Here is a 9,726-nt window from a genome sequence, read left to right on the forward strand (position 1 = left end):
TTTAATAAGTGAAATAGATTGAAACGTCTGATTAACTCAATAATGGCAAAAAACAAAAAAACACTCTAGAAATTGCATTATCATTCAAGGCTAGATATGCCTGATTTATTACACTGATAAGTATGTATCTTGTGTTGCAGTGTTGGTTGCTCAGAATGCATGATTCATAAGCAGTAACCTGGTTTACACAGAGACCTTACTAAGCTCGCAGGAGAAAATAATCATGAGACAATTCTGCATTATGTTTCATGCTAGTGAGATGCAAATGACTGTGTCAGTAGCAACAGCAGCTACAAATTTCTGAAAGATCCAGAGACACTGTGTGATTTCTAAATGCGCTAAAGGCAGATGCAAACTAGAACTCTCCCGTGTATCTATAAAGCAAGCCATGGCAGATGGGGTTAAAGACTGTTTTGCAGAAACCTTCAAATCTATGCTGTACAACTTGTCCAAATTTGCTAAGGACAACAGTGAGGTAGTTTTGGCCAATTTTACAGTATGACCCTGCAGCTATCTGTGAGATAATCCTACAGTCTCCCTGAAATAAATCTTCCTGAAATACCAAGGAACATATTGAACCCTCTGGAATAGATTAGAATTTGGCTTCTTATACAGCTTCATGTAAATCAGATATTCTGTGGCTGACCGTACACTTGCTGTGTAATTTATGGCCATGTGAGAAGTGATTTTTCTACATTGATCATGTTTCTGTGATTTAAAAGGACTCTCACTCACTAGTCATGAATATTTGATCTTCCCATTTCATACTTATAAAGGGTCTAGATAGAAGCACAAACAATAACACAAGCTTCAAATCCAATCAAGTTATGTCTGAAAGACACTCTTGGCTGCTGATATATTTCAGAACATGCCCCATTCTTCTCCAGAGGCTGGTGATACAGGTTTTCTTTCATTCTTTGTATCATGAATTCACTTTAAAGTAACTTTTCTGCTCTATAAATTCATGACAGGGAAGTTATTCTTTCACTGCAAGTTGAACATATGAAGGATTTTTACTTGTCTATTTTTCTCATTGCATTTGACCTGAATTATAGTAAATCACAATGTATTGCTACCAAAACTTAGAAATAGAGATGAGCAAATTTATTCAAGTGGAAAATTGAATTCTCCTTGAATTTTACAAAAATTCAGATTATCCACAATACTCATTTTTTTTAAAATTTGCTCAGTGCAAATTCAGCACAATGGCAGCCAACTGGAAAGCAGGCAAAATGTTACAAAAAAACCCCCACTGCTGATTCGTCCTGCTGCTTTCACTGCCCACTATCTGGTACTTGCAGAAGGCATGTTTTCTTATTTCATCTTCCCCTACTGTGCACATCCTTTATGACCTGTATCACTCCATGCCAGGCCTTCCAGCGCAGAGTGGGCCTTTGACATCATAGCTGACTAGACCAAAGGTGTTTCATGTCATAAAGTCAAGGAAAAACACCGTATGCACAACTTCAGAAGATGCTCAAGTAGGGCCCCACACCATACATGAATAATAAAGAAAACTTGGCAATCAAAAAATATTCTAGAAGTTGAGTGTCAAGTTTTCATTATTATTCATGTCATAAAGTCATGACATTACAGCATATGCTGTCAAGGCATGGTGCTCAAAGATGTCAGAAGCCTACTTTGCCTCGAATGCCCTAGTGTAGAGTGAAACAGGCCCGAGAGTATTCAAAAAGGCATACTATATTTTATATCCTACATTTATTATGCTTTGCGGTCTAAAGAAATCTACATGACATAAAACGGAACTTTCAGGCTCCTTAGCCAAAATTAATTATGCAATAACTGAGAGATATACGGAAGTCAAGCAGAATTACCAGGATTTGTAACATAAGGCACTATGGGTCTTCCCCTCTGCTGCATATATAGTGATAGTTTTCCCACATAGAATCACACAAAGACATATGTTGTCTCCACCATTCAAAATCTGTCATTCACATTGCACCAAATTCTTTCCCATTGAGCTAGTAGAACATGCCAAATGGAAACTGATCACAAGACTGATCCTATAGTTTCCTATGGGTCAGTTTGGCTGCTAAAGACATCTGTTTTGACAATGGACTACCTCATGGCATACTATTTTAAGGTGCCCAGGATGGTACTTATGGGCAAGCTGCTGCTCCATAACGCCCTGGCACTTTACAAATAAATGGTGTTCCAGTTCATTACTGTTGTGATGTATTCATTGCATTATACTCACTTGCAGGCTGGAGGCCTTCAATGTCCCCACATCCTCAGGTCCAGGATCAGCCGCACACACACCAGGGGACACCGGGTTTGTTTTAACAAGTTCAACTTTACTGGACAGTTCAATTACCTTCTTACACGCAGTATGGAGCACAGTCCCATATGGTTCTATGATGGAGTCAGCTTCTGCTGAGTCGATTTCTAGAGTGGACCCACTGGGTCATGGCACCCACCCACCTCGGGCGAGCTGACCTTGTGAGGAACCACCCCCTTACAGGGAGTGTCAGGGGCAGGATCAAGGGGGCGAGACACCACGACGGCTGGAACCAGACGGCCGGCTCAAGGAGACACAAGTGAGTGTCCAGAAACAGGAAACGTGCAGGGTACAAAACAAGACAAAGCGTGGTCACAGGGTATCTTCATTAAAGCGTGATTTCAGGGTAACAAAAGGTGCAAGACACAATTACGAGAACAAAGGGAAACATAGAAAGGTGCGTGCGTGGACACACCAAGGTCCAAGGCATAATACGTGTTACGTGGCCCGCCAGGGTTGCGGCAAGGGCTAGATGTCATCAGACTCCGGACATCTGGCAACGATAGACAGGCTCCGGACATCAGGTTGCGGACATCAGGCTGCAGTCATCAGGCTCCGGACCTCTGGCAGCAATCGGCAGTCTCCGGGTATCCAGCAGGCAAGCCAGGGTTCAGGCAAGGAGGCACGCCAGAGTTCAAGACATGGTGCGTGTTAGGAGACATGCCAAGGTCCAAGTCAGGGTTCAAGGCAGGATGCGTGCTAGGGGGCACACCAGGGGCCAAGGCAGGGTGCGTGCTAGGGGGCACACCAGGGTCCAAGGTAGGGTGCTTGCTAGGGGGCACGCCAGGGTTCAGGCTAGGGCAAGGGCCTACATCTGCTAGGAGGCATATCAGGGTTCAGGCTAGGGCCTGTGCGTGCTAGGAGGCATGCCAGGGTTCATGGCAGGACCTTCACGTGCTTTAGAGATGCATGGGGGTATACCAAGGAGCAGACTAGGGTTCAGACTAGGGCCTGTGTATGCATGGTCCTCTCACCTCCTTATCCTAATATGCATGGTCCCCTCACCCCCCTTTCCTGGTATACATGGTCCCCTCAACCCCAATACTGGTATGCATGGTCCCCTTACCCCCCATCCTGGTATGTATGGTCCTCTCACATGCATGGTCCTCTCACTCCCCTATCCTAATATGCATGGTCCCCGCACCCCCCAATCCTGGTATGCATGGCACCCCCCTCATCCCTATCGTGGCATACATGGCAGCCCCCTCATCCCTGTCATGGTATGCATGGTACCCCCTCATCCCTATCGTGGTATGCATGGTGCCCTCACCCCCCAATCCTGGTATGCATGGTCCCCTCACCCCTCTATCCTGATATGCATGGTCCTCTCACCCCCCAATCCTGATATGCATGTCCAATCACCCCCCAATCCTGGTATGCATGGTCCTATCACCCCCCAATCCTGGTATACATGGTTCTACCACCCCCCAGTCCTGGTATGCATGGTCCTCTCACCTCCCTATCCTGATATGCATGGTCCACTCACCCCCTTTCCTGATATACATGGTCCCCTCAACCCCCAATACTGGTATGCATGGTCCCCTCACCCCCCAATCCTGAGATGCATGGTCCTCTCACTCCCCTATCCTAATATGCATGGTCCCCTCACCTCCCTATCCTGGCATACATGGTCCCCTCACCCCCCAATCCTGGTATGCATGGTCCTCTCACCCCCCTTTCCTGGTATGCATGGTCCCCTCACCCCCCAATCCAGATATGAATGGTCACCCTCACCCCTATTAAACTGCACACATTAAAAAAACATTTATACTCACCTTTCTTCCCTGTGTCCAGTCTGTCCTATTCTGGGTGTGTTGTGGTGTCAGACTGGGCGCCTGCGCAGTCCTCGCTTTCCGCCGCCATGTTCTTGAAGACACACTGCGGTAAGTAGCACCTCGGTAAGGTGTTGCAGAGATCGAGGTATGCGTTCAATGCTTACGCATACCGCGATCTCTTGAGGGGGATGCATCACTCTGTCTAGAGCAAAACTGCACAGTGTGCAGGCGCGTCACGCTTGCGCAGTCTATAGAGGCTTCAGACAGGGTGACGCTTAGCTCGTTATATTATAGATATTAAGGGTCAGTGGCCAAGGATAGTGGCTGAACTTGATGGACATGTGTCTTTTTTCAACCGTACTAACTATAGATGAGCAGATCAGGTCAGTGGTCTCTGACCATGGACAGAAGGTACATGAATTTCCCTACCCTACGGGATCCCAGGCAAGGCTGATGTTTATTTGGGCAGGTCAGATGCCACCTGTTAGCTACACGTCGCACATATGCCATCACACCGGGCCAGCAAATCAACTCTGCTTCTGAGATTCCAGAAGCCCAGAAAATTTGAGCAGCTCCTGTCCATAGCTGTAAAGCCCTGACTTGAACCTGCGTGAAGCAATTTGCTCATCTTTAGTACTAACTATGTAACTAAGGATAACCATTTACATTCACATTCAGGACTGACTTACATACAAAATATTAGACTAATTTACACTCAAATAAAGCAGGGATTTTTTGGAAAAAAATAGGTAATTAAATATATACAGTATTAATAAATATAACCATTATAAAAAAATATACATCTTCTAAGCATTATGTGCTATAAATACATCACATTATAAATTTATGCGATTCTATTATTATTAAATTAATTTCTTATGTAAACTGTAAAAATACAAAAGATTAGTATGAGAAATCCTTTTTCAAAAATAATAGAAATGGAGGTGAGGATGTAGTTGGACACATAGGGGCAGAACACCCTGCTCTTCTCTTTCAATAGAAAAGAACTTTCTGGATTCAGTACTTAATAATACTTTTAAGCTTCCAATGATCAGTGATAAGTGCACTATCAGCAGGGAGAATTTATCACACTAGGAAAGTCTGGCTATTACTCAGAAGTAGAAGAAATTGGTTATAAAAATATACTGACCAAAGTTCAGTCTTCATGAGTTGAAGTTGATTTTAAGTATTTTTCTGTAAACATTTGTGACGTGATTTCTTAGTTTACTTTGTATCTAGGGAAATATGTCTGTTCTGCTGTAAGTCTTCTTCCTGTAAAATATAAATCACTTTCTAAGCCTTATTTTCATCACATCGGTGTCCAATAAGTTGCATTATCACTTGCCATAGTCCGCATGTATTGATTTGTCCCTGGCCTTTTTGTTTATCTTTTACAATTTATAAATACTAAAAAGGCAGACAAAAAAGCATCAGGACCATAGTGATTATTATGGTCCTTCTAACTATGTGCCCATTTTTCGAATAAAAAAAATCACATTCAGATTTTTTGACTTTGTGTTTTTATGTTTGTTTATATGTTTTTTTTGTTTTTTTTCTTGTTTACAGTTATCTGCACCATAATTTTTTCTACTAACTAACCTTCTGATCCCATTTTTGTCCCATGGCAAGATATAAGGCAAATTAATTTGCTAACTTAATTTCCTTCTATGACAGAATCACTGATTGGGTGGATCCGGGAAATGCTGTAGATATAGTATATCTTGACTTTAGAAAAGCATTTGACAAAGTATCTCACACAATCATTATTAAAAAAAATGGCTAAGTATGGAATGGACAAGGCAACTGTTAGGTGGATTCATAACTGGCTTAGTGATCAGACCCAAAGAGTGGTCGTAAATGGTTGCACATCCAGTTGGAAGAATGTCTCAAGTGGGGTACCACAGGGCTCTGTCCTGGGCCCTGTATTGTTCAACATCTTTATCAACGATTTAGATGAAGGAATTGAGGGTAAACTAATTAAATTTGCTGATGACACAAAGCTAGGAGGGATAGCTAATACTAGAGAAGAGAGAGGATTCAAAAAGATATAAATAAACTGGAGCAGTGGGCAGCAACTAACAGAATGGTTTTTAACAGGGAAAAATGCAAAGTACTACATCTGGGCAATAAAAATGAAAAAAACATATACAAAATGGGAGGAATAGAGCTAAGCAACAGCACATGTGAAAAAGACTTGGGTATACTAATAGATCACAGACTGAATATCAGTCAACACTGTGATGCAGCAGCAAAAAAGGTAAATGCAATTCTAGGATGTATTAACAGAAGCATACAGTCTAGATCATGTGAAGTCATTATTGCCCTCTACTCCTCTTTGGTCAGACCGCATCTGGAATACTGTGTCCAGTTTTGGGCACCACATTTTAAAAAAGACATCAACAAACTGGAGCAAGTTCAGAAAAGAGTGACCAGAATGGTGACCAGTCTGCAAACCTTGTCTTATGAGGAAAGGTTGCAGGATTTGGGAATGTTTAGCTTGCAGAAGAGAAGACTGAGAGGAGACTTAATAGCTGTCTACAAATATCTCAAGGGCTGTCACATTGTAGAAGGATCATCTTTATTCTCATTTGCACAAGGAAAGACTAGAAGCAATAGGATGAAACTGAATGGGAGGAGACACAGATTAGATATTAGAAAAAACTTTTTGACAGTTAGAGTGATCAATGAGTGGAACAGGCTGCCAAGAGAGGTGGTGAGCTCTCCTGCAATAGAAGTCTTCAAACAGAGGCTGGACAGACATCTCTCTGGGATGATTTATCGAATCCTGCTTTTGAGCAGGGGTTTGGACCAGATGGCCCAGGAGGTCCCATCCAACTTTACGATTCTATGATTCTAAATTATATATATTTGGCCATGAAGACTTATTGCCTGAATTTACAGTCCTATACAAAGATGTGAATGTAAGGATTAAATAACAATGGATTAAAAGAACATTGATGAATATCGGTTGAATGGCAAATTGTCCACTTACATGAAATCCTCCCTTTCTATCTGAAAATTGCTATGAGTAAATGATGGCAGAAATCAATTTATTATCATTCTGGCTGTGGTGCGCAAGTGCTCGCTTGCTCCCCGCCTATGCCCCACGTCAACCGGCATATCCGCATCCTTGGCACCTGATTGGAAGTTATGGCAACCGCCCTGCTCCCGCTCGCATGCATTTGGATGCTTTGACGAGACGCGTGGTAGCAACGACGCTGGCCACAAGCACATGGACCATTCTTACAAAGCCAGTGAGCAAACCAATCTCGTGATCCACACGTGAACGGTTACTCAGGATACAAAAGGTCCTGTTTGGGAGCACTGTAACACCTCCCCTTGAGAAAGCATGGCGTATTAACAAGAAAAACGCTCATCGAGGTTGTTGAAAGGTCTGAGTGATTTGCCCTAAGCAATTGGTAAAATGATCTAAGTTTGTACCATTGTACACTGCTCAAAAAAATAAAGGGAACACTTAAACAACAGAATATAACTCCAAGTAAATCAAACTTCTGTGAAATCAAACTGCCCACTTAGGAAGCAACACTGATTGAAAATCAATTTCACATGCTGTTGTGCAAATGGAATAGACAACAGATGGAAATTATTGGCAATTATCAAGACACACTCAATAAAGGAATGGTTCTGCAGGTGGGGACCACAGACCACATCTCAGTACCAATGCTTTCTGGCTGAAGTTATGGTCACTTTTGAATGTTGGTTGTGTTTTCACACTCATGGTAGCATGAGACAGACTCTACAACCCACGCAAGTGGCTCAGGTAGTTCAGCTCATCCAGGATGGCACATCAATGCGAGCTGTGGCAAGAGGCGCAACCAGGAGACAGCCCAGTACACCAGGAGATGTGGAGGGGGCCGTAGGAGGGCAACAACCCACCAGCAGGACCCATACCTCCACCTTTGTGCAAGGAGGAACAGGCGGAGCACTGCCAGAGCCCTGCAAAATGACGTCCAGCAGACCACAAATGTGCATGTGTCTGCACAAACGGTTAGAAACCGACTCTATGAGGATGGTCTGAGTGTCCATCATCCACAGATTGGGGTTGTGCTCACAGCCCAACACCGTGCAGGATGCTTGGCATTTGCCACAGAATACCAGGATTGGCAAATCCACCACTGGCACCCTGTGCTCTTCACAGATGAAAGTAGGTTCACACTGAGCACATGTGACAGACGTGACAGAGTCTGGAGACTCCGTGGAGAGCGATCTGCTGCCTGCAATATCCTTCAGCATGACCGGTTTGGCAGTGGGTCAGTAATGGTGTGGGATGGCATTTCTTTGGAGGGCCACACAGCCCTCCATGTGCTCGCCAGAGGTAGCTTGACTGCCATTAGGTACCGAGATGAGATCCTCAGACCCCTTGTGAGACCACATGCTGGTGCGGTTGGCCCTAGGTTTCTCCTAATGCAGAACAATGCCAGACCTCATGTGGCTGGAGTGTGTCAGCAGTTAATGCATGATGAGGGCATTGATTCTATAGACTAGCCTGCCAGTTCCCCAGACCTGAATTCAATCGAGCACATCGGGGGCATCATGTCTCGTTCCATCCACCAATGCCACGTTGCACCACAGACTGTCCAGGAGTTGACTGAAGCTTTAATCCAGGCCTGGGAGGAGATCCCTCAGGAGACCATCCGCCGCCTCATCAGGAGCATGCCCAGGCATTGTAGGGATGTCATATAGGCACGTGGAGGCCACACACACTACTGAGCATCTTTTCCTTGTCATGAAGCATTTCCACTGAAGTTGGATCAGCCTGTAATTTGATTTTCCACTTTGATTTTGAGTATCATTCCAAATCCAGACCTCCATGGGATATTCATTTTGATTTACATTGATCATTGTTATGTTTTATTGTTCTGAACACATTCCACTATGCTATGAATAAAAATTTGCAACTGGAAAATTTCATTCAGAGATATCTAGGATGTGGTATTTTAGTGTTCCCTTTATTTTTTTGAGCAGTGTATATATACAGTATATGATAGCTTTGTATGAAACTTGTCTATGACTTTTTCGATGCCTAATTATGTGAACATGCCTCTGTAATTTATTGATCTACATATACTAAAGACTGTTTCACTGATGGTAGATAGGTGGCTATTACCTAATTAGAAGTATTGTTTCACAAACAGCTAAAAATTCACATGGTACTTTTTGCCAGTACAAACAATGATGTATTGTAATAAGGGATTATAAATTTATATATTGCTGGGAGTCACTACTGCAAGACTCTTAACCATAAAGTGGCTTGCGAAAGTATTCACCCCCTTGGCTTTTTACCCATTTTTGTTGTTTCACAATTGGTGTTCAAATATTTTTTAAATCTGATTTGTGTGTGATACATCAGCACTAAATATTCTAAGTTGGTGTAGTGAAGTGAGAAAAATATTGGTATACAGTTGTGGCCAAAAGTATTGACACCCCTGCAATTTTGTCAGATAATACTCAGTTTCTTCCTGAAAATGAATGCAAACACAAAATCTTTGGTATTATTATCTTCATTTAATTTGTCTTAAATGAAAAAACACAAAAGAGAATGAAGCAAAAAGCAAAACATTGATCATTTCACACAAAACTCCAAAAATGGGCCCGACAAAAGTATTGGCACCTTCAGCCTAATACTTGGTT

This window comes from Dendrobates tinctorius, unplaced genomic scaffold (genome assembly GCF_039654945.1).
Source record: "Dendrobates tinctorius isolate UK_male_01 unplaced genomic scaffold, ASM3965494v1 ptg000171l, whole genome shotgun sequence".
NCBI lineage: Eukaryota > Metazoa > Chordata > Amphibia > Anura > Dendrobatidae > Dendrobates > Dendrobates tinctorius.